At 41.5% G+C, this 24963-nt stretch overlaps 1 protein-coding gene across 1 annotated transcript in view; it reads left to right on the top strand.

The window, feature by feature from the left end:
• Positions 1–7283: 7283 nt before the first annotated feature.
• Positions 7284–24963, top strand: part of GABRP (gamma-aminobutyric acid type A receptor subunit pi) — a 47591-nt gene continuing 29911 nt past the window's right edge. Inside the window, exon 1 of the mRNA XM_060786209.2 lies at positions 7284–7341. The gene's annotated coding sequence lies outside the window, so the exon portion shown is untranslated. The remainder of the gene's footprint in view (positions 7342–24963) is intronic.

Here is a 24963-nt window from a genome sequence, read left to right as displayed (position 1 = left end):
TCAGCAAACTTCAGGGATGCCATTATCATCACTCTCTTCAAAAAGGATGAAAGAACAGACTCTGGAAACTATTGAGATATCTTCCTTTTAATCCGTACCAGAAAAATCCTTACAAGAATTATTGCAAAATGCCTTTTATTTATTTCAGAAGACATCCTCCCTCTCTGAATCCCAAAATGGCTTCACCCTTCCAGAGAAATAGTGGATATGATTTTCACTGCACGGCAGCTCCAAGAAATATGCAGGGAACATGTACATGACATTCATTGACTTTGCAAATGCCTTTGATACTGTGAAACATAATGTTCTCTAGACCATCCTCTTGAAAATCAGATGCATTGATAAATTTGTGATCTTCCTGTGGTTCCTCCACAATGACATAATGACAACAGCAACGACTCCCAAAGTGACCCATTTAAAGTGGGATCAGGTGTCAAATAGGGATGCGTTATTGCTCCAACATTATTTTCCATCTTCATAGCTATGATTCTACACCTTGTTGGCAGGAAACTTCCCACCGGTGTGGAAATTGCCTATTGGACAACTGGCAAACTTTTTAATCCCAGCAGGCTGAAAGCCAAACGTAAGGCCACAACAACTTCTGTTATAGAACTCCAATATGCCGATGATAATATAGTCTGTGCTTTTTCAGAGGAAGACCTGAAAGTCACAGAAGCATATGAAAACCTTGGCCTCTCACTGAGCAACAAGAAAACCAAAGTGCTCTACTAACAGGTGCCAACCAATCCCTCTGCAATAATATCTGTCCCATACATGGCCTACCATAGGATTTACTTATTCTTCCTCTACTGTAGGAGTGAATCAAGTGTATACTAGTCATCTTTACTGAGACTGGGGAGAATTATTCCCCATGCTAAACCAGCATGGCTGTGCCTTTCGCCTTTCCCTTTGTGCCCCATTATGCATTTTAGATAGCTGTGGGGAGCACATTAACTATACTTCAAATGCATGGTTGAGTGGAAAGAGCGTTGTAATGTATCATAATGTGTCAGCTGTAGAGGAAATACAACACTCATATTGGCTACTAGAGAAGAAATAAGGGACCCACAGAGCAGCACAAACATGCTATCCAGCAGATTGGGACAACTATAGTAGTAGTGTACCTCTGCCTGGCCTTAGGCTAGGATACATGGATAACAGGGGCTCGGGTGCAAGCAATCTGATCCTGATGTGCTGGATTCAATTGGCACGGGCAATTAATTCTGCCTATAGCAAACAGACTCTCCTACCTCTCTTTCACAATTCGTATGTGTGTGTGTGTGTGTGTGTGTGTCTTATATAGATCTACACATATATCTGTATATCTAGAGGTACACACATATACACACATTCAATAAAGTTGTGACCAAATGTTTACCCAACTTGGCATTTGACTCATTGACTTAGCGGTGTAGCACGGCCTTCTTTAGTGCCAGAGCCAAACCACTAGAAAATCAGGTGTGAAGCAATATGTTTAAAGGATGGGAAAGCAAATATAGGTTAGACATTGGGGGAAGAGCAAATTGGTGATGCAACACGCACAGTCACGTTCCATTATAGTGCTTTCTTCAAGCCTGGCAAGAGGTGGAAAACATTTGAGAGAACTATTTTTTCAAGATCCAGTGATAGGCACAACATTTTATGGAAGGCAATTGTTTCCTTTTAAAAATTGTACTTGTGTAACAGCACAAACATGAAGTAGTTTGTAAGACTATTTGACTCACTATATGGACTGACATTGTCATCTAAATATCATTTCTTTTGACTTGAATCTAAAGAAATGGAAAGAAAACAGGTGAATCTCATGCTATTCAGAAGATGCCTAGGCAGTGTTCATAACTGGTGGGTTTTCTAGCAGTTTTGTAATTCTCCCTGGACAAGACAGCAATTGATGTTCACTTTTTGATGCTTCATCAATGGAGAATTCCATCTACATGTTTAGGTGCTTTTGAATCCAATCATGTGAATTTACCCTTAGGCGAATGAAATCAACATTTTAATTAACTCTCTAGCAGCATTCTTTGGAGGAAACCACATTTCCAACCACAGAATTTGCAGCTTTGGAAAGTGCTGAAAATAGAGACAATTTAATATTTAGGCAACTTGGGTGTGATAGCTTTCACGGTAAACCAGAGTGATACACCTCTAGTTCTCTTTTTTGGATAACATTCAAAATGGACATGTATGCTACAGAGATCATTTATACAGTTATGGTATACATCATGGTTTGAGCACATTACTCTGGAGATAGTATGAATAGTATGAATTCCCACTTGGCCATGGAAACCCATTGGTCACACTCTTGCAACTTCAGAGGAAGGCAATAGCAAACCTTTGAACAAATCTTGCCACGAAAATGTTTGGGAACTCCAACATATCTCCTGAAAACCTTTCATTTATATTTTTCAAAATATGTAATTTATTGCTTATTTCACATACAACCTCATCAGATGGGGTCCAAATCGGTAGCATACTCCAGTTGATCTTCCCTGTCACGATGGAAACTGCCGGATCCCATTTTACAACATCAAACTACTTTCAGTGGGGCTCTATCACAAAAGGAAAGTGCAAAAACTGTATGCCGCTGTGGCAGCAACATTGGAGGACTCCTGTGTTCCATTGAAATCAACTGAGGGAAGCCAGTTGGCTGATGCTTCCCCCTGTGAGATGGGGCAACCGGTGAGTCAGGCTCTCTGACGGGCATCACCTGAATCCCCACGTTCCGTGACAATTCCGGTGGCACATTTGATGAGGTCGATAGACCCAGAGGTTTCTTGTTACATTACTGTGACACATCTATACATTGCAGCTGACACACTAACGTGTCGTGACACACCGTTTGGAAAGCTCTGGGTTACAGCATGCAAACAATATGTAAACAACAGTAAGGAAAGACAAATACAAGACAGATAGCTAGGGATGTGTTGAAGTCCTTAGTGGCTTTTGCTGCCCACAGTCTTAACGCTATGACAGTGATTCAAAGGTTGCTATGCTTACACCATTGGAAGGTTGACTACAACTCTAGAAACAGCTGATCTTAGGTGCCTTTGAAGGACATTATCACATTAAGGCCAGGATTCACCACTCATTGTGGCAAATCTGTAGGATAATAATAATAATAACAACAACAACAACAACAACAACAACAACAACAACAACAACAACAACTTTATTTTTATACCCTGCCTCCATCTCCCCGAAGGGACTCGGGGCGGCTTACAAAGGGACATGCCCAACAAAACAGGTTAAAATAGGGTACCAGCAAGGGGCATGGAGAACCTGTCGCCTCACGCCTTGCATTGCCCGACTTACCACTGGGGAAGCGTCCACTGCCCAGCTTCCCCCCCATTGTAGCAAAAGCAACATAGGAGCCTTGCTGGAAGTTGATGTAAGTTGTGTAATGGACTCTGTGTCAAAAGAGGAGAGCCAGCAGCACACAACAAAAAATTAGCTGTCATGATGAGGTTGAAAGATAAGTTACTCTTTGGGGACAAATCACCAGAGAAAGGTGTTAGTGGAAAGTGCTCATTAAAAATTATGCCAAAGTTATAAAAGAAAATGTTGGATAGGAGGTGCAGGCTGAATCTACTCTACTGTATAACCCTGTTTCTGAATCCAGGTTATCTGCTTTGAAGTGGATTATATGATATTACACTGTGATATAATCCAGATCAAATCTGATAATCTAGATTCAAAAACTGGATCATATGGCAGTATAAATAGGGCTTCACAGGGGAACAAGAACATGTGTTGCTCCCTCACTCTGCCTAATGATAGGGCTGGGCTGCTTTGAAAAAGGGAAACACCTATGAAAGGCTGAAATCTTCAGATGATAATTTGTGGGCACGACTCCTTTTGTTGCCTGCCATGTGTTGCGTTCATGCCAAGTTAGTCTCCTTCCTCCCAGTTGCTCTCCAACTCTGGAAAGAAGTATGTGAATCCCCATATCTTTTTTCCCCATGGAGAAACATGGATGTGGACATGGAGTGGTTTTACTGGTAGAGGAAAGGATAGGAAAATAAGCAAACTTGCCTCCAAAGATCATAATTTGTTAGGGAAAGAAAACCCTGATGGGCAAGGAGTAGGAAACCATACATACATCTATATATATATAAATGCTCTGTGCATAATGAGTACCTTAAAAACAAAAGAACCAATGAACAAAATCACACCAAATTTGGCAACAAAATGTCTCACTACACAAGGAGTGACCATCACTCAAAAATTATGATTTTGTCATTTGGGAGTTGTAGTTGCTGGGATTTATAGTTCACCTATAATCAAAGAGCATTCAGAATTCCACCAACGATGGAATTGAACCAAAATTGGCACACAGGCCTCCCATGACCAACAGAAAATACTAACAGCATTTGGTGGCATTGACCTTGAGTTTGGGAGTTGTAGTTCACCTACGTCCAGAGAGCACTGTGGACTCAAACAATGATGGATCTGGACCAAACTTGGCACAAATATTCCATATGCCCAAATATGATCACATTTGGAGTTTGGGGGAAATAGACCTTGGCATTTGGGAGTTGCAGTTACTGGGATTTACAGTTCACCTACAATCAAAGACCATTCTGAATGAACCCCATGCATAACAAAACTGGGGCAAACATCCCACACAGAACCCCCATGACCAACAGAAAATACTTAAGGCCATCTAGTCCAACTCCCTTCACCAGGGCAAGAAAACGTAATCAAAGCCCTCCTGACAGAGAGCCATAGATATAGATAGATATATATGATTCTCACACACAGAGATAACGTATTATAGATTTGAAAGGGACTCCTAAAGATGGACAGTTATATGTTGCATGTTCCAGAGTAGGCAAACCAGACAATTCCCACGTCAACACTGTCAAAGAAACATCAAGAAATACTGTTTACCCACAAGCATAAAGACATTACATATATTAGAAACCAGCGCTTTCTAATTACTTTATTTTCCAAATCACCAGACTGGGCCACAGCAATGCGTGGCAGCGGACTGCTAGTTTCCTAATAATAAGAGTCACTTAATGCACATCCAGTATATATGAACTTGCTGCACATGAAAGGTTATGCAATACCTCTTCCATTTAGAGTCCTGTGTTGTATAGTTGGTCCTTTGATACCTTTTGGTAAAAAAATTACACTGTGTACTAGATACCTTGTCATGGTTTTTAGAAGCTGGAAGCATCGTGTGTCTGCCTTTAGAGTTCAGCTCAGGTCTAGATACTCATCTGCCTCAGCCTGGATTTACACTGGGGTGCATTGAATATGCTCATAAAAGAAAACAATAGGGCTCAAACAATAGAAGAATTTTGGCAAGAGGCTGAGTTTCATTCCCCACACAGCCGAAAGTGTGGGAGTAGATTGTGTTCCAGAAGGAAAATGTTCCTCTAGGACATACTGTATTTACAGGAAATTAAGTCTGCTACTAAAGGGGAGATCTCTGTGTTCTTAGCTGGCACTTTTGTCCCCTGTTGTGAAATGACAAGTGGGGAATAACACCTAGAGACTATTGATTACATAAAGACCGATACACTCAGATCTGGAATCTCTCCTCTCTTCCCCTCCCTTCCCAAGTATGCTCAGAGATAAATCTCCTTCACTTTAGAAAAGTGGGTCGTACATTAGTTTCCAGATACAACAGAAGTTGGACAACACCTTGGGTTTTCAGCTTAGAAACCATTATTTTGAAGTCTGTTCTGGTTGGTGATTATTGTCAAAATTATATAGCTTTCGTGGGCAAAGTAAATCTATGAGCCACAACCAGTGTTCCAGGTTCTCCCTGCAGGTCCTTGACCCCTCTGATGCCCTTCTGTCTGAATGAAAAATTGCTCATAGTGCCTACCAATGATGCACCATATGAGTTGGAGAAAGAGGCAAGTAGCAAGATGATGAAAAGAGGGAAATATAGTGAGGAAGAAATGTGGTGAGGAAATAATCCTTTGGCTGGTGGTATTTGTATAGGAAATCTCACATCAGCTGATGGGCTGCAAGCCTCTGCTACTAAATTAATGTGAGCGGCAACATGAGAAATATTTAGGTGTTGGCTTCTCTTATACTATAGTTGATGGTCTATAGCAGGGCTCCTCAAACTAAGGCCTGGGGCCCGAATACAGCCCTACGAGGTCGTTTACCCAGCCCTCGCTCAGGGTCAACCTAATTCTGAAATGACTTGAAAGCACACAACAACAACAATCCTATCTCATCAGCCAAAAGCAGGCCCACACTTCCCATTGAAATACTGATATGTTTATATTTGTTAAAATTATTATTCATTTCAATTATTGTATTGTTTTAAAGTGTTGTTTTTGCACTACAAATAAGATATGTGCAGTGTTCATAGGAATTCATTCATGCTTTTTTCAAATTATAATCCGGCCCTCCAACAGTTTGATGTGGCCAAAATAATTCATCTTGGCCTCAAGATACAAAACCTATTTTGTTCATAATTTGGGGACTGCCTGTATACTTGGGGACAAGGGGTCCTGAGTGGAAAAGTTTAAACAGCCATGACTTATATGCTGATTTGAACTGCAAGTCATTTTCATAAAAAAACTTTGGCCTAGGTCAGGAATGGGAAATATGCATCCCTGCAGGTACTCTTAGATATCACTGAAAGCCAAAGTCAACAATGTTCGTGCCTTTGTAATTCTATTTTTTATGGATGGTTGTGACAGTGAGGAAAATCATTGAGAGAATAGTGTGGGAAGGAGGGAGACCTGACCAACTGGAAGAAAGTTGGGATTTAAGTGAAATAAATAAGCTCTTTTATTATATCTCTGTGATGTCTTATAGAGCTAAATAAGAACTGAATATAGCATGGAAGTGGTTTCCAGGAAAGATACAACGTGCTTTCATATCACTTTCTAGGGAGCTGCAATGGTTAACCCTTGTGTTGACTGGACTGCTGTCTTGAAGACCTGAAGGTCAGTGGTTTGAATCTGCAAGACGGGGTGAGCTCCCATCTGTCAGCCCCAGCTTTCCATGCAGAAGACATGAGAGAAGCTTCCCACAGGATGATAACACACCAGGTATCCCTTGGGCAATGTCTTTCTAGACAGCTGATTCTCTCACACCAGAAGCAACTTACTTCTGACATAATTTTAAAAAATCATTTTTACCCTATTGAATGCAGTAGGCACAGTCTGTGATTATGTAACTGAGAAAAACTGTCTCGCTAAAAATGTTGGAACCTGGAATCATGACTTGGGTTGGAACAATTGCAGAGGTGGGGAGGGGCCATGCAAATCATGTTACAGGTAAAACCTTAGGAAAGCCCACAAGTGACTGCTGTGCCTGCAGTTCGTGTCCTTTTGAGGAAAGAGGATTTGAATCTGCAGCGGCCAGGTAAGAAATCATTTCATCACAGCATTGAAAGAATGGGAAACACGATTGATCTCAGATAGGAGTGACTAGTGTGAAGGAGTTATTAGTTGCAACTGCATGAAAGCTGACAATGAGTGTGTCTCAAAGTCCTTTGTTTGAGCTGTTTAAGTTTATAGAACAGCTCGGCAAGCAGATGTGACATATCTGTAAATGACAGTTGTAATTCTCACTGTATTGCCATGAGATGCTTGGGTTGTGCTCTGGCAATGCAAATCAACCAACTGGTTAGGAATGGAACAGTGCAGTTTGCAAGAGGAGAGACTTGGTCGAGTGTAAGTAAATGCTTAACCATTCTATTCTTCCTGTTTATTTGTTTATTGTTCAGGCTCCCTCCTCTTCTTGTCCCATTCTTTACACTGAAAGCATTGTCCATTTCTTGAAGAACTTTTTATGGACACGATGCTTCAGATTTTGAAATCATGTACTTCATGTGCAGACCTCACTACCTCTGAGGATACTTGCCATAGATGCAGGCGAAACGCCAGGCAAGAATGCCTCTAGAACATGGCCATATAGCCCGAAAAAACCTACAACAACCCAGTGATTCCGGCCATGAAAGCCTTCGACAATACATGTACTTCATTACTTTGAGTCAATAAGTTTTCCCAGTTTATGGTGGTAAAATTGGGTGCCTCGGCTTATATTCGGGTTGGCTTATTCTCGAGTATATAAAGTAGTTAAATTAACTAACCATGGAGCCTTATCACTCGGAGCAGGTATAACAGAGTTACATCAGGAGAATAGTATCATTGGTTGGAGCTTATCACATAACATCATTGCTCTTGTGTTGTTATTTCATAAGATACCACTTGGAAAGCATTTCTTTCAATGAAATTAAGACACAAAAATCTGTTAATGACCTCCTTTTCCACATTTGTTGTGCTAGGATTTCATGTCCTGAAAAATAAGTTGTGCAGTGTTTTTGCCAGTATGGAGTGGAAACTGGGTGCGCTTTGGATGGGGAAACATCAGGGAGAATCATAGAATCAAAGAGTTGGAAGAGACCTCATGGTCCATCCAGTCCAAACCCTGCCAAGAAAGAGGAATATTGCATTCAAATCACCCCTGACAGATGGCCATCCAGCCTCTGTTTAAAAGCTTCCAAAGAAGGAGCCTCCACCACACTCCGGGGCAGAGAGTTCCACTGCTGAATGGCTCTCACATTCAGGAAGTTCTTCCTCATGTTCAGATGGAATCTTCTTTCTTGTAGTTTGAAGCCATTGTTTCGAGTCCTAGTCTCAAAAGTTGGAGTGGATCTTTCAATGTGATTTCTATTCACTCGGTAAAGTAATTGTAAGACATTTTTAAAGCTTTTTTCCCTTGCAGAAGACAAAAACCCATCGCTGTCTCTCACACACAACCCTACCTTCAAACTGGGGCTTGTCTGAAAAGTCAAAACTTCATTCCCTGTTTCCCTATATCCTTTCCCAGTCATCTAGTTTTTCTTTTACTATAGTATTATAACACCATGATTGACTAATGATGGGCTGCTGGAATTGCCACACATTGTGGCAATTCTGGTGATGCCCGGAGTGGGACAGGGGAAGCCTTGTTTTCCCCCTACATAATTCCGGGGGGGGGGGGGGTCAGTTGCCTGGCTTACCCCCATTGACTCCAATTGAACACAGGAGGGCTCCCGTATTGTCACCATGACAGCATGTACCAGTTTCTCTATAACAGTGGTTCTCAACCTTCCTAATGCTGCGACCTCTTAATGCTAGCCTCCTTCTAAAAGGACCTGAAGACCTAGTGGGCCCAGCAGGCTTTTGATAATGATAACCCCCAGGTCCTACCCCAGCCAACAGTTAGGTCCCTTCCCTGCACTCTACCCACTTCCCTGGCCCTCTGCTACCTCATTGCCCTTGACCGTCAGGGGTATTTTGAATGCAATTTTCCTGCTTCTTGGCAGGGGGTTGGACTAGATGGCCCATGAGGTCTCTTCCAACTCTATGATTCTAGGATTCTATGACCTGGTCTAGCCCTATTATAGCTATTTAGCAGGCCCTGGAAATGAATAGACTCAATAATAATAATAATAATAATAATAACTTTATTTATATACCGCTCTATCTCCCCAAGGGGACTCAGAGCGGTTCCCAGGTAAAAATCACAGAACATACAAAGTAAAAACAACATAACCATAAGATTAACAAAACAAAATATGCATAAAAATTGTCGCCATAACACACATATATTAAAAGTAATCCTGCCTGTTCAAGGCAATTAAAAAAATTTAAAAGGCCGGGCCAAGATTTGTGCAAGCCCAAAAATTCTAGGGGAGGCCGAGAATTAAATGCAATGCTATGGCAGGCAACAATAATATTAGGTACGGGTCTGTGGCTGTTCATTCCGGGGCCGATTAGAGGAAATGATCTGGGTAATTGATAGGAAGAATAAGGCCGTATTCGACAATGTATAGGGCTGAGTTAGAACTGGCCATTTTCAAAGGCTTGTTGAAACCACCAGGTCTTCAAGCTCTTATGAAAGGAGGGGAGGGATGGAGCCTTATTTCCCTTGGAAGAGCGTTCCAGAGGTGGGGGGTCACCACTGAGAAGACCCTCTCTATCGTCCCCACCAACCGCGCTTGAGATGGTAGTGAGTCCAAGAGGAGGGCCTCCCTGGAAGATCTTAGAGTTCGTGCCGGTTCATAGAAGGAGATGCGATCGCGGAGATAGGCGGGGCCCGAACCGTTTAGGCACTACTCTGTCCATTAGATAAGGCCCTCTTTTGCACTTTACCCTATGGTTCTAGCATTAGCCCAGCCCTCTCATATCTGTGCCTCAGGCCTTGGAAATAAATAGCTCCAGGTCCTGCCCTAACCATCATGCAGGATCATGCTTGCACCTTAGCCATTCCCCTGGCCCTTGTTATATTAGCCCAGCCCTCCCATAGTAATCGAGGCCCACTCTCAAATCTTGGCCATAGGAAACAGAACTTACCCAATGGAATAAGATCTGAACTGGTTTTTAATTTTAAATATGTATGACTGTTTTATAGTACTATCTCTTTTTTATGATTACTTGTATATATTTATGTCTGTAATTGCAATGTTTGACCTATACCGGAAATCACCTTAAGTCCCCTTGGGGAGATAGAGCGGTATACAAATAAACATTATTATTATTATTATTATTATTATTATTATTATTATTTCTCATGTTGTGGTGACCCTCAACCATAACATTATTTTGTTGCTACTTCTTAATTGTAATTTTGCTACTGTTAAGAATCATAATGTAAATATCTGATATGCAGGATGTATTTTCATTCACCAGACCAATATTGGCACAAATACCTGATAAGCCCAAATATAAATACTGGTGGGGTTGGGGGTGATTGATTTTGTTATTTGGGAGTTGTAGTTGCTGGGATTTATAGTTCACCTACAATCAAAGAACATTCTCAACTCCACCAATGATGAAACTGAACTCAACTTGGCACACAGAACTCCCATGACCAACAGAAAACCCTGGAAGGGTTTAGTGGGAACTGACCTTGAGTTTTGGAGTTGTAGTTCACCTACATCCAGATAGAACTCTGGAGTCAAACAATGATGGATCTGGACCAAACCTGGCACAAATACTAAATATGCCCAAATTTGAAAACTGGTGGAGTTTGGGGAAAATAGACCTAGACATGCTGCCATGCGCCAAGCATGCCTCTTCTCCCCCCCCCCCCCCCAACCGCTTGGAGTCTCAGAAACAGGCCTCCCCATGGCTGAGAGGCCAGCTGAGAGGATTCACCATTTGTTTTTTAAAAGGAAGAGAAGGACAGGTGGAGAGATCTTTACCCTTCTCTGCCAAAGGGGTTCCTAATACCATCAGAAATATGTGTTTTCTGATAGTCTCTGGTGACCCCTCTGACACCCCCCCCTTGTGATCCCCCAGGGAGCCCAACCCTCAGGTTGAGAAACGCTGCTCTATAGTTTTATGATGGAGGCCAGCCAGAAGTAGTTCTACATTATGGGATGGGAACCAGCAGGCTCCATTGTAAAACTATAGAGGAACTGGTGCATGTCGCTGAAAAATACCCCATCTGATGAGGTCATAACATCCTCCCTCCCTCCCCCCCCCCCCCTCAGTCTCTCAATCTTTCTCCTGGAAATGTAAGAGAAAAAGCAAAAGAGTCCCCTGATTTATGAAACCAACTCACTTTTTCTTTCTTTACTCCTTCAGAAATAATTCCTGACATGGGGATAGATCAGATAGATATAGTCGCTGCTATTTTTGCTCTGCCACCAATTAGTTACATCTGTGAAATCTGCTCTATCTGATCAGGAAACACACATACAACCACCAGGGGAAAATACTTTTTAGAAGACTGCTTTCATTGATATTTCTGTGAAGCACATGTGTGTGTGCTGAACTAGGGAAAGGGGTGAGATAGTGGGTAGTCAATCTCAAATGCTATGTAAGATGTTAGAGCAAACAAACACTGTAATTCTGGAAATGTTCTGAAGATGCTCAAGGAAAGATAGCAGTTGTAATTGAACAGTGAGTAAAAAGTTTCATGCAATAAAGCCCTTGGACTAATCAGTTGATCCCTTATTCTGTGAGGCTTAACAAGTTAATTTGCTGATTACGAACACTCAAATTTACTTTGTGTTTCCTTTTGCTTCTCATTTTTCAAACAAGGTCTCACAAGCAGCAGTCACTATTCATATTGTATAAGAAATAAGAGCTTCTGCCTCACTGCTTTTTTGGTGTTTCAAGGTAGGGGGAAGGATCAACAATCTTTTTTGAGGTGTCTGAAAAGGTGATGGTCTACATTCCTCCTGAATGTGGGAGAATATGAAGATGTCAGAGCAATTCCAGTGGATTTGGCAAATTGCGTGAGACACAGAAAGACAGAAAGCGAGAGACACTCTCTCATATTCACCTGCCTTGCTCTGAACTGGTTGGTCTTCTCTGTCTCTCTTTCTCCACTTAAAGTTATTGCGTTTAGATGTGTCCAAGAAACTTGCAATTCCTGCTTCTTGCAGACTCTTTTTGACAGTTTGGAATGCAAATTATGAACTTTAGAAGGAGTCAATACAAAATGGGGGCAAAAGTGACAATCAAACATGGCATTTTCTCAAAATGTCAGAGTAGTTTCTTTATAAACCTACTATTTGATTAGTGAATTTTTAAAATGGTTAACAATGAATCAAATATTTGTCTTGGCACAGTGGGTTAAACTGCTGAGCTGCTGAACTTGCTGACTGAAAGATTGCCAGTTCTAATCTGGAGAGTGGAGTGAGTTCCTGCTGTTAGCCCCAGCTTCTGCCAAATGAGCAGTTTGAAAACATGCAAATGTGAGTAGATCAATAGGTACTGCTCAATTGAGAAGGTAAAAACACTCCATGCAGTCATGTCAGCCACGTGACCTTGAAGGCGGCTACGGACAATGCCGACTCTTTGGCTTAGAAATTGAGATGAACACCAAACCCCTAGAATCGGACACAACTAGACTTAATGTCAGGGGACAACCATTACCTTTACCCAAGATGAACAAATTGAACATTTGCTTTCCAACGTTCGGCACAAATTGTTTCTTAAACCAAATTTTAAATTATGACTTGATTGAAGATGTAGTTGTCACATAACTAGAAAATGATAGACTTGCATTTGGCAAGGGGAGTTTCCTAATCAAGGATCCTTTCCCACTACTGCTTGTCTCCTGGTTTGCGGAATGCATGGGAAGGGGAAGTAAATAAGAGAGATGAATACAGCCCATCTGGCTTGTGGTTTAGGACAAAGCTGGCCAACTGAGGTATAATAGTCTGGGTTTCTTAACAAATCAGTCTAGGAGTAATGCAAGTCTTCCAGTCACCTGTCGACTTACGGCATCCATTTGAATTTCATAGGGTTTGACTGGTTCCTTTTTCTGAAATTTAGGGCCCTTCCAAACAGGCTCTATATCCCAGGATCTGATTCCAGGTTTTCTGTTTATTCCAGATTATCTGACAGTGTGGACTCATATAATCCAGTCCATACTCTTCCTGTGATTTTGTATACATGTTATATTGTGTGGAAGATTTGACCTCATTTATTAAAAGCCTGTGGGTGTTTTATAGACTGGAGCAGCAGTCTCACACACCAAAAGGGTTCCTGCCAAATGTAACTATCTGCAAATTTTTATTTATTATTTATTTTACACCCTTCTCACCCCACAGGAGACTCAGGGCGGATTACAATGTACATATACATGGCAAACATTCAATGTCATAGACACACAACATATATAGACAGACACACAGAGGCTATTTAATATTCCAGCTTTTTCATGAGGGTATTCTGGCCACCAGGGGAACTGTCCCTTCACCATCCATTTGTTACACTGATGAAGTACTTCCTCATTCTTTGCATGCTTGCTGGAGATTTTTATGGCGCCATACATTAGCCTCCCTGCATAAGCGGTACTTAAATTTCCTACTTGGCAGATGCAACTGTCTTTCGGGCTGCAAAGGTCGACAGCAAGCTACACAAATTGGTCCGAAGCTCACTCCAACCTGGGCTGGTTTCGAACTCATGACCTTTTGGTCAGTAGTGATCTTAATGCAGCTGACTCCCAGCCAGTTGCACCACAGTCCCGATGTAGTTACTAGTTACTAGTTCCTTTCCTCTTTTGGAACCTTATCCATGATAGCATCAGCCTCTTTTGTGTTATAACTAAGTGCGAAGTTCCTTTGATAGATATAGGGTAGTTCAAGTGGTGATTTGTGTCTCGTGCTACTGCTTCATGCTCTCTTATGTATGTCGAGGAAAGGATGAGGCGTTCTGACAAGCCAGCAGCTTGTAGTGTTTATTTAAAAATAATTTAAAGGGCAGTTATTTCAGTTAGTTATGAGAAAATAGACAGTCACTTTCTTTAAAAAAAACGGCAACTATTACAATAATGTGGGGGACTCTGAACTATAAGCATAACCAATTCCTTTTTTAAAGTAAGTTTTCAGGCTGCGTAAACAACTAAAAGTCTTCTACCTTTACATAAACATACAAAATCCATTGCCAAAGGCAGCTACCTCATTTTGCATAATGGCCAGGCCAGCTTTTGCCAGATATGGAAGATTGGAGACTGGCTTGTAATAAACAGGGTTCATAGACTTCCTGCGGCAGCTTCTGTGGCAGCTTTTATCCCCACCTAATAAATATTTATCTTAATACATAGAAATGGAGAATATCAGAAACGTTAAGCTTAGCCTAAGGGATGTGAGTGCCGGGTCCATTAAAGGAAGATTTTGGGGTGGGAGGGAGAAGCATCCTCCAAATGCAACAATTTTTTGAAGTAAGTGCAGTAAGTATTGCACAAGTTTCTTAAGGGATCCTGCTGTAAGACAGTTAAGTCCAAACAGTTAATGACCACTGAGTGTTACTTTACTTAGGTGATCCCTTGTTGTCCGAGTATGATAGTCTTCCAGGATCAGTGTGCTGGCAGTGGGTCCGTAGGTGACTTTGGAGCCCTTTTCTTGACCTGCATCTTCTCCCGCAGCAAGGGCATTGGTTTCCAGGGGGAAGGCAGTCCCAGTCAGGGTTGGCTTGATGCACCTTCCTCTTGGCACGCTTCTCCCTTTCACCCGCCATTCGTGCCTCTTCAAATTCTACAGCACCGCTGGTCACAGCTGACCTCCAGTTGGAGCACTCAAGGGCCAGGGCTTCCCAGTTCTCAGTGTCTATGCCAGAGTTTTTAAGGTTGACTTTGAGCCCATCTTTAAATCTCTTTTCCTGTCCTCCAACATTCCATTTTCCGAACCTGAGTTCGGAGTAGAGCAACTGCTTTGGGAGACGGTGATCGGGCATCCAGACAACGTGACCGGTCCAGCGGAGTTGATGGCTGAGGACCATCGCTTCAGTGCTGGCAGTCTTTTGCTTCTTCCAGCATGCTGACGTTTGTCCGCTTGTCTACCCAAGAGATTTGCAGGATTTTCCAGAGGCAGCGCTAATGGAATCATTCTAGGAGTTGCATGTGACGTCTGTAGACAGTCCACGTTTTGCAGGCATACAAACGTTGGGAGGACAATAGATTTATAAACAAGCACCTTGGTATTCCTACGGATGTCCTGGTCCTCAAAAACTCTGTGCTTCATTCGGAAAAATGCTCACTTGCAAAGCTGAGATGGTGTTGTATTTCAGTGTCAGTGTTGGCTTTTGTGGAGAGGTGGCTGCCAAGGTAGCGGAAATGGTCAACATTTTCTAATGTTACACCATTAAGCTGTATTTCTGGCATTGGAGAGGGATTGCCTGGTGACTGCTGGAAGAGCACTTTGGTTTTCTCGATGTTCAATGACAGGCCAAGCTTCTCATATGCTTCTGTGAAGGTGTTTTGAGTGCCTTGTAGGTCATCTTCTGAATGTGCACAGACGATATTGTCATCAGCATATTGGAGTAACTATATGACGATTCAGTGTTCTTGATGCCAGAGGGGAAGGCAGTGATTAATTGTAGTTTTCATTTGTGACATCTGTCTCAATCTCACCTTCCTTTTTGTCTCATCCTTTATTTTCTCCAAATGGGGAGCAAACTATAGAAATCATTTGGCATTGCTTGGGAAAACAAAACAGTCAGGCATTCGCATCCCTTGTCTGAACTATATAGGAGCTCTCCAAGGTGCTAAGTAAAGATACTTAGCTGCTTGTGCTCCTTCTATTTTTATCAGTTTTTATACTAATTTATGCAGTGCTTTTGATATGAAATAAATAAATCCAAGGTGCCAGTCCTAGCTTTTGACAGGTCCTGTACAATCGGTCTAGAAGCCAGATCACATTCATTGTTTCACTGATATGAAAATCACCCATTGACACTGAGCAGTGAGAACAAACCATAAATAACCCCAACCAACAGAAAGCAGCTTCTCCCTTCTGGCTTTCTCTCTAGGCTCATCTGCTTGCAAAAGATATCTTTCTGCTCACAGTAAGGTACTTTTTATACATCTTGCTTAGATCACTCCGTTAAAAAGATGAACATAAGCACAAGGGAAAGGTGTTCTCTTCCTGCAGATACATCAAATGGGAAGGTCACTAAGAAGGAAGCAGTAGGGCAACTACATTAACAATAGCAGATATCCCATCTAGCAGCCCTAAATTGATCAAAAAATGGTTCAAAACTCCTTTCAGATGTAGGGGGCACTAGTGGTTCGATTCTAAAGTCAATTCCGATTTTCACAGAAAAATATGTTCAAAACTTTTGGAAACTTCCGAGACTTCTGAATCCTTCCTTAATGGTTTGAGAGTGTTATTTCCTGTTTCATTGGGTGGTCTTTACTTTGAAAGTAGTAGTTTTATTCCAGAAGCGGGGGAGGGGGGGAACAAAGGGAGGAAATTCATCCTTCTCTGGTTTAAAATGGCTTCTCTGGCTTGAGACAGAAGCGGGGGAGAGGAAAGGGAGGAAATTCATCCACTCTGGTTTAAAATGGCTTCTATGGCTTGAGCCGAGGCCAGGGACCACAAGCGGGGGAAAGCTGAACCATTTCGGACTCACTTGCTGCTTCATAACAGTAATGGCAGAAAAAGCTTCGGAAGGGCAAAGGGACTTCCGGTTTCCTTAAAAACTTCGAAATTGCTTCAAAAACCAAATCTTTCCAAATTTATTCTGAATTAAGAAGATTCCGACCAAACCTAACCATGCCTAGATAGCAACTATAAATACATCTTGGGGCAGTCAGTTCCACAACTGAACTATGTGCTGAACATAAAATCCAAAGGTGTTTTTTTCACATGCTTGCAACTTCACAAATGGAGGTGAGAGAACCTACCTATTAGAGCATGGTGCATTAAACATTTTGAGAGCAGCATTTGTGGCTATTTTGCTTTTGTACAACAATTGTGTACATGTGAGTTGTACTGCAGCATGTGTAACAGTGTCCAAAATAATGAAAAATTCAATCAGCACAAATGTATAAAACATTTGTTATTTGTGGGGTAGATGTTGGTTGTTGACATATCTAGAGTTTTACAATTGGATTTTATGCCACTGTCGTCATAGTTTCTACCTTTGACCATCAAACTTCAATTTTAGTTTAAATGTTGGGATTTTTGACCAAGAGCATTTCCACTTTGAGGAGGAATTTAAAATGTACTATTCACTATATAGGTAACCTCTTGATATAAAGTTGTGTTTAAAAATATTTGTTTCATCATTTTTAGAAAGTATAAATATTTCAGGCATCTTTACAATCCACAGGAACTGTGTTGTAGTTCAGCCCATGATTGTGCTGGGTACTCATGTTAATGTGGACGTAGGTCATGGGGGTTCTGGGCGTGTGAGCCATCATGAGATTTTAAGTCCTGAAAATGAACAGTGTGTGCTTCCAACAGTCAGTGAAGATCACATTCCACATGGTGCAGAGGAGCTGTTCTCTAGGGAAAACAGTTCAGAGGCTGAAATCCCAGGTGCAGAAAAGAATGAGTTGCTAGATAATGAGCAGGTAGATAGAAGATTTCGTTTTCACAAGTTTTGGGCTGCTCAGCGGAACCTCTGAAGGTTACAGTGCCTCTTACAGAAGAAACCCATAGCAGAAACTCAAGGGAGGAGGCATGACTTCATGTCTCTATTAGAGAGGCTGGGATTGTTTCCTGGCCAATCTGGTCAACGTTGGTAATTGAGGCAACAGCTCGTGCCAAGTCCTAGTCAAGCTTTCTAAGGAAATTCGTTTCATGTCGTTGCTCTCATCTCATGCTTCCAAGTTTGAAGGATTGTCCATGGATTTTTGTATTGGATATTATGTTGCCTTGTATTTCCTGTGTTCCTTGCACTCCTATGTAAGGAACCCAGGCTTTGGGATTTTGGATTACTCCTGTACCTTGAGCCTTGTGGACTATTTTACACATATAGACTTTGAAGTATTTACTATTTTTGCTGAAGTGCTTTTTATATCATCTTCAACAAACTGCTTTGCAGATTTAACTTGGATTGGAGTGTGGTGGTGAAGTGCAGAGGTGTTTCCTGGCCTGGAGCACAACAAACTACCTGATACAAAGCTAGGACTTCATTGCATGCAATTTCCCCCTGTTTCCACACATTTCTAAAACAGTTCATAGATGAAGTACTATGGAGCCCAACTTACTTGTCTGAATGCATCTCCCCTTAGGAACCATCTAGGACCTTAAGATCATCTGGGGAGGCCCTGCTCTCAGTCCTGCCTTTGTCACAAGTATGTCTGGCGGGGATGAGAGACAGGGCCTTCTCAGCGGTGGCCCCTCGGCACCCTCCCTACGGATATCAGTTCAGCCCTCTCCCTTTTAACATTTTGGAAAAAAGTCAAGATGTGGCTTTTTGAGCAAGTGTTTGCAAATGCAGAATAATTGACATAGGAGTATGGAATGACTTGACGATGGGACCGGACAATGTTTTCAACAAGGAGACACTGATTACTTATGCTTTTATTGATGTTGTTGTGTTTTTTATTATATGTTAATGTTTTTAATTGTACTTATGGTATTGTGGGCATTGAATTTTGCCCTGTAAACCGCCTTGAGTTGTCTGTGGGCTGAGAAGGGTGGTATACAAATACAGTAAGTAAGTAAGTAAGTAAGTAAGTAAGTAAGTAAGTAAATAAGATGCAGGCAGACTTCCAGCTGTCATTCGTGGTGTTTCATCAGTTAACAGAGTCAGAAGTGTGGAGAAATGTGTGTGGGGGAGTGAAGCTAGGGAGAAATCACCGAGGCCCTGATGTACCTGGAAATGGAAGAAAGCTTTTAAAAACACTTGGGATGAGATCAGTCAGATTCACCCATATTGAATCATTTGAGTGACGTAGAGGAATGGATGTTCCTATGGACAGTCTCCTATGCTTCACAAAATCCTTTGCTTTTACAAAATCCTTCTGCATGAGCCTGGAATATTTTTTACTTAATGTAAATCCTAAGGAATCACACAAATGTAAGATATCATCACTTTGCTTTCAGAGCATTTTCTCCTTCATAGTAACCCCGGCTTTAGAAATTGTGCTATGGCTAGCTTTTAAACTTTTTTTAAACTTTTTTTTACCAACTATAGGAAGTTATAATGATGCCGTGGGTCTCCCCTAGAGTAATGGGATTGAGAGGGAAAGTAAAGGAGCCTACAGAAGTGGTGTTTTAAGAATGACGTCTTTGAGTCTCCTCTAAGCGGATGGTTGAGGCAGGAGGGGAATTCTATGTGATGAGGTTGAGAAAATTCTCCATCTTCTTTAAAAACAGAATCCCGTGTAAAGAAGACAATTTCCCCAGCTCTGTATGATGAAGTTCTAGTAAAAATTAGGTTTGGTCCTACCATTTGTCAGAACCAGGAGGCTGTCTCTGGCAGCAGATATGGGTTATTGTGGAAAGGCAGCAAATTGCAAGTTATTTAATGTATTGCTATATTTTTATTGGTGGTGGTGGAGAAATACATATGAGATTTTCTACTTTATGTGCCTACATAATTCAACTGTTTTGAGTACTATTGTACACCATTTGGGCAAATGCATAATTTCACATTTTCCGTTATTTGCATAGAATCCTTGTTAATTGCATCATATGAATCAGATCAGGCTCATATGAATCAGATCTTCTGTCTGCTCTAAAGCAAGCCACCTTAAAATAATAGATTGTATAAGGGAATCATTTAATTAAATAGTTCAGTTTACACCCTAGTTATTCAAGATGAGAAGCCAAGGATCTGTGAATATGAAAGTCAATCTATGAGCAAAGGAGGAGAAGGGGGGAAATGCAAAAATACATGAAGCTGAGGCTTAGCACATCATGCAAAACCATGGATGACTTGTATAACTTTTCCAAGCTGGTATCCAAAGATGCCCCAGAGGGCAGCTTGCATTACCTCCCAATCTTGCTAGCTGGAGATGGCAGATGTTGCTGAACATCTTGTAAGCATCAAGTTAGAACACGCTCCTTTTGAATTATATGCAAAACCAGGCAGGGAATGTTCCAAGGCAGTTTACAATACAAATCAAGGAGAAGAGAAGTCAAAAAGACAACTGCCCTGAGTTGCCTTGGGGAGATAGGTGAGGGATATAAATAAAGTTTTATTATTATTATTATTATTATTATTATTATTATTATTATTATTATTCTGACACAAAAACACAGTATGTCACAGCAAATGAGATCTATATGCTGGATTTTGTATCAGAAAATCACAAGTTGAACACTTCCCAAGCATCTAGGACTGTTTGATGTATTTTCAAATGATGCGCGCAGATCCAAGTAAGGTGTCCTTTTGCAGTCGACAGATCATGATTTTGTCAGTGTTTATTGTTTCCAAATGCCGGCTGAGATCTTTTGGCACGGCACCCAGTGTGCCAATGACCACTGGGACCACCTCTGCTGGTTTATGCCAGAGCCTTTGAAGTTCGATTTTGAGGTCTTGATAATGGCTGAGTTTTTCCTGTTGTTTTTCCTTACTGTGACTGTCACCTGGTATAGCGACATCAATAATCCAAACTTTTTTCTTTTCCACAATCGTGATGTCTGGTGTATTGTGTTCCAAAACTTTGTCAGTCTGGATTCAAAAGTCCCAGAGTATTTTCCACTACCTTTGCAGGTTTATGATCCCACCAATTCTTTACTACTGGCAGGTGGTACTTGTGACATAAGTTCCAGTGAATCATTTGGGCCAGAGAGTTGTGTCTTTGTTTATAGTCCGTCTGTGCTGTTTTCTTGCAACAGCTGAGGATATGGTCCATGGTTTCATCAACTTCCTTGCACAGTTCGCATTTTGGGTCATCAGCTGATTTTTCGATCCTGGCCTTAATGGCATTGGTTCTGATGGCTTGCTCCTGGGCTGCAAGAATCAGGCTTTCTGTCTCCTTGTACAGGGTTCTGGCATGTGACCAGAAGGGAGGACAGCAGAACTCTGACAGCAGCCTCATGCGCATCTTTTATTTTTGACAGGGACATCTCTCTTGCCAGATCTTTGATGTTAGAATTCCCACCTTTTCAACAGTTCTCTATCCTTTGATAAATATTTGCACATTTCACTTTGGCAAATGGGTTAAAATGGATTTCGTTGTATGTTCACATACTTACACACAGACCAAAATAGCCCTCATTGGTTTTTAAGAAACCCTGTAATCACTGGGGGGGGGGGGGGGACCTATCAGCTGTCTTCATTGCTTTTGGTTTCAGATAATAACCTTGCCCCCCCCCCCCCCAAAAAAAACCTCAGCAATAATAAACATGTTGGGGTGGGTGGATGGGCTTCGGCTTCGGCTTTGCTCACCAAAATCATAGAGGTAGGCAACCACTTTACCTGACAGTTGTGCGATGTCTGGGGTAGCAGTCCCTTCATCATTTTTCCTGAGTTGCCTGATAGCACACTTTCCTAGAGGACAAAACTAAATGTTTTACCTAAATTACTTTCTTCCCTCTTCATCTAACCTGTTGTTCTAAGTTGAAACTTTATTACCAGTAAGTGAATTAAACCACTGTCCTAATTCATCTCTGAAGTGCAATGGGGAGAAGATGCTACCTCATTCATTGCCTCAGGCAGTAAAACATCTTAGACCATTCCTTGAAGAAAGAGCTGCTGGATGAAAACCAGTAGCTGGAAAAGACTTACTGCTTCCAGAATCCTTAACTTAACATAGCTGTTAATCTTGGCAGGGTTTTTTTGGGCGGGGGGGGGGGGGGGATGGGGGATTGTTGGTTTTGACCTCAAAATCCCTACATGGTTTAGATCCAGGTCACCTACAGGATCTCCTTTACAATTGACCCCGACCACATAGGTCCTCTGGGGGGTGGTTACTCCAACCAGCCAGAACTCAACTGGTGACCGTCATCCAGAGGACCTTTTCACTGGAAGCCCCAAGACTGTGGGATGACCTATTGGAAGAGCTTCGGCAGCTAAATCACCTGTCAGAATTTAAGATACAATTGAGGACCCATCTCTTCCAGCAGGTCTATCCAGTCAATTTTAAACTTTGAATTTTAATCTGCATTTCATGAGAGGGTTTTAACTTGTATTTTAACTCCATGTATCTTGTTGTATGTCTCTTAATGGTGTTTTATCTCTTATTTTGATGATGTTGTACCCCACCTCTAGCCACAGAGGCGGGTAAGACATTTTTAGTGTGACTAAAAGTAAAATGTCCAAGCTCTAGTGAAACCTCCACTATGCGTTCTGTCCAGGGATAAATAAAACAGTTTTTGTAGCATCCATCTTCCCCACAGTGAGAGTGATCTTGAGCATCACAGCTCATGGAAAAGAGAGTGGCTGTGAAGAAAGATACAGGAACTCTTTCATAAGGAAAAATGTGAGAGGAGCTTAGAAAAAAGTACTTTTTTGGACTATGATTCCCAGAATCTCCTGTCATCCCCAGAGGCCATACTGGGTGAAATGTATGTCCACAAAAATAACTTTTCTGAACTTTGGAAGCAGGGAGCCTGCTCAACTCAAAAGTAATCGCATCCCTGTGCAATGAATGATATCCCAGATGTTTCAATGATAATGTAGTAGCAACTATACCAGTCCATAGAGCAAGAAATCTGCTAGAGACTTAATTCTGAAACTGAAAGGAATTATCCAAGATGTGGCACCTATTTTGGAGATATGCCTCAACAATGTGGCTAGCTCCATTAAAATTCAGATTAGCACTCATAACACTGCTGAAATGGGAGATGGTTGTCCTACCATTAACAGTGTTGTACTCTAGAGGGAGTCCCTCAAGGTAAATAATGTGTTAGCCACTGTGGGATTGCTCCAACCAGGCAAAAGCAATTCCATTGTTCTTTTCTGGTGAGCGATTGTGGAGTGTGCAGCACAAAACAGAGGCTCAATGATCACATCCGTCAGGCTCTAATAAGCACAGTGCTATGTAATGTCTGGGCTGGGAGCCAAGAGAGTCACGTTGACTCCTAGAAAAGTCAGTGAAACTGTAATACATCATTTCATACTTCTGTTCCAAAGAACAATACTCATTGGAATGAACCAAGAATATGGCAACACCAAGAGTTCCTTTTAAGCCACTTTTTGTCTGCTTTCTTGGATCATGCTCCTTGCCTTTTAGCTACAGCAGCCTTTCTTGACCAACCTGGTCATTTTTCAGATGTGTTGAACCACAGTCCTTATTGTCCCTGATCATTGGCTGGACTGGATAGATCAGTGGAGGGTGATCACACGAAACTACAGGGTGTGACATCAGGGAAGGCTGACCTGGATGTTGTTATTTAAGGAAACTCATGTTGCTGGGGTTTTTCTTCTTTTGAACCCCCCCCCCCCCACACACACACATATTTTAGTATCAGGCAGTCCCCAAGTTACGAACATTATAGGTTTGTAGGTTTTTTCTTAAGGTGAATTAGTTTGTAAGTCAGAATAGGTAAAAATAACTCCAGGCATATAGATAGATAGATAGATAGATAGATAGATAGATAGATAGATAGATAGGATAGCATAGGGAAGGGTTAACACCTCTGTGGCATTTGTTTCGCTGTCTGTGTCCCTGTCCTGGTGATAATTGGATTTTGAAAAATTTGGTTTGTTGTGGAAACAGGATTGGTGATAATAAAGCTTCAGTCGAAACATCTTTTCCCCATGATAATAACTCTTTCAGGAGGGAATTTCCTTTCTGAGGAGTAGATTTCTCTCACTTCCTGTTGTCTAACTATGATTTAATTGTAAAAAGGGTATATTGAAGAAAGAGCATAAAAGGGGAGAAACAGGGTTATATCCAAAATTGGCAGTCAGGATATAACTTGCAATATATAAAATAAGCCAGAGTTCAATAAACGTCTTTCAAGAATGTCAAGGAAACATCTCAGAAACTAGAAATCCAAAAACATAGAAATAATCAAGGTAATTCCAGGAATATGAGCACATGAAACTCTTCCAGGAAAAACTCTTCAAAGGTACATAGGCAAAGGCAGAAACATGAAACAAGAATATTGACATTTCAAGAACCATGGATTTGGAAACTTGGTAACATGAACAGGAGACCAATTCCCCTTTAGCAATTTTGTCTCCTCTGAAATTCTAGGAACCAAAACACCTAATTTAAGACCATCCAGGATCTCATGAAATTGTGCCAAAGGCACCTGGATTTCAAGGTTTTATCTTGGAGATGCTGGGAAGACCTAGTCTGTCTACTTTTCACATCCTGTGTTCTGAGATCTCCCTTGTGACCTCCTCACCCTTCCCATCTTCCCAAGGTCTTTTCTCCAGGGAAACAACAGTTTCACTAAAGAACGATATAAAGCATATACAACATTGGTGGGGTGAGGCTGACCAGTCTGCAATTCTCCCTTAATGCTCTCAGACACTTCATTTTGAAACCTCTCATCCTCAGAATCTTCTGGTTCTTGCCAGACTGCAATGGGCATTAGTTCATCGTATGATGGGTCAGATTAAAAACTAGGATGTGGGTTATGTTATAGGAATAACATTCTCTAATGTCTTTGCTTACGATAGTGGCTAGCAAGATATCCTAAACTTACTGTTATGTGCCTTCAAGTCATTTCAGATCTGCGGCAACTCTAAGGCAACTCTATTACGAGGTTTCCTGAATCTGAGAAAATGTGGTCATTCAATAGGTGTCATGTGTGTGCATGGATCTGAACCATGGTCCTCAATGTCCTGGTCCAATGTTCAAACATTGGATACTTATAATTGGGGAATCAGTCTGACCAGATTA

This window comes from Anolis sagrei, chromosome 1 (assembly GCF_037176765.1).
Source record: "Anolis sagrei isolate rAnoSag1 chromosome 1, rAnoSag1.mat, whole genome shotgun sequence".
Lineage (NCBI taxonomy): Eukaryota > Metazoa > Chordata > Lepidosauria > Squamata > Dactyloidae > Anolis > Anolis sagrei.
This window is presented reverse-complemented; position numbering and strand designations above follow the sequence as displayed.